Source organism: Tiliqua scincoides, chromosome 6 (assembly GCF_035046505.1).
Source record: "Tiliqua scincoides isolate rTilSci1 chromosome 6, rTilSci1.hap2, whole genome shotgun sequence".
Taxonomy (NCBI): domain Eukaryota; kingdom Metazoa; phylum Chordata; class Lepidosauria; order Squamata; family Scincidae; genus Tiliqua; species Tiliqua scincoides.
The window spans coordinates 87,983,106-87,984,785 of record NC_089826.1 but is presented as its reverse complement, the minus strand read 5'-3'; positions in this window follow the sequence as shown (position 1 = coordinate 87,984,785).

Sequence of the window (1,680 nt, the reverse complement as noted above, 5' to 3'; positions counted from 1 at the left end):
TCTTAAAGGCATCCAGGCAAGATGCCATAACTACTTCTTGTGGCAAAGAGTTCCACAAACTAATTACATGCTGGGTAAAGAAGTATTTTCTTCTGTCTGTTCTAACTCTCCCAACACTCAGCTTTCATGGATGTCCCCTGGTTCTGGTGTTATGCGAGAGGGAAAAGAGCGTCTCTCTATCCACTCCGTCCATCCCCAGCATGATTTTGTATGTTTCAATCATGTCCCCCCTCAGGGGCATGACTAGACTAGTCTGGGCATAGACTGAAGAGGCCCAAACACAGTAGCCTTTCCTCATAGGGCAGGTGCCCCAAAATCATTTTTGTTGCTCACTTTTGCACCTTTTCCATCTAATCTCAAGCATCACTGAATACCAATATTGGCTGTACAGAATCATGTTAAGCAAATCACTAAGATTAGATGAAAAAAATGTGCATGAAGCTGACGCTGCACATCCACATGACTATCGTTAGGATTGGGCTGCACCAGTGGTGTAGCTAGAGGGGGTGCAAAGCACTAAGTTTTGCAGAAGCCTCACCACAGTGTGCAAGGGGCCCTGTACCCTCCCCTTCAGAACCATTCCAGGCGGTGGGAGCCATAAGCCCGACTCCGTAGGGGAAGGGGAGGGGTCACTTGCATGCTGCAGTGAGGCTCCTTGCAACACTTTGCACCCCCTCTAGCTACACCACTGGGCTGCTCCTTCTAGAACAATGTCAGACAGCCCTTTCTTCAGACAGGTCAAATTTATCTCATAATGTGACGATCGTATAAGATAAATTTTTAATGAATTGTTATTGGTAAAGAATGTGGCACATTCTGCTATATTTGGGGTGTCATGGGCAGATAGAAATCTTTAAATACGTTTATTTTCAGCCAGTTGTTGATCTTTCTTCTATGGTCAAAGAACAATCCATTTAAAGTGCACAAATGAATAAAATATTGTTTTTTGTATATCTTAGGGCGCAATCCTCACCCCTTATGTCAGTGCTTTCCAGTAGTGCCATAAGGGCAATGCAGCTCCGAGGGAAGGGAACAAACATTCCCTTCCTTTGAGGACGCCTCCGGGGGTGACACCCAACTGCAGGATGCAGCACACGTCCCTTTGGCACCACTAGGCCACTGCTGGAAAGCACTAAAAGTGCTTGCACTTAGGATTGTGCCCTAAAAGTGACTGGCCCAGGGTGACCTAAAGAGCTTCATGATTTGGGGAGATGTGAGCGGAGCTCTTCTCAGTCAATGTCCAGAACTCTGCATTGACCCTCACTGGCTCTCATTTCCAGAAAGAAGTAGCTCTCTGTCAGCAACATCCTATCTTTGAGTTGATTGGCAGAAATTACTAGAAATTCATATGGTTACAAAACCTCTAGTACAGGGGTGCCCAAACTCCGGCCCTGGGGCCACTTGCAGTCCTTGAAGCCTCTCAATGCGGCCCTCAGGTAGCCCCTAGTCTCCAATGAGCCTCTGGCCCTCTGGAGATTTGTTGGAGCCCACACTGACCCGACGCAACTGTTCTCAGTGTGAGGGCGACTGTTTGACCTCTTGCGTGAGCTGTGGGATGAGGGCTCCCTCCACTGCTTGCTGTTTCACGTCTGTAATGCAGCAACGGCAGCAAAGGAAAGGTCAGTCTTGCTTTGTGCAAGGCCTTTTATAGGCCTTGAGCTATTGCAAGACCTTCATTCA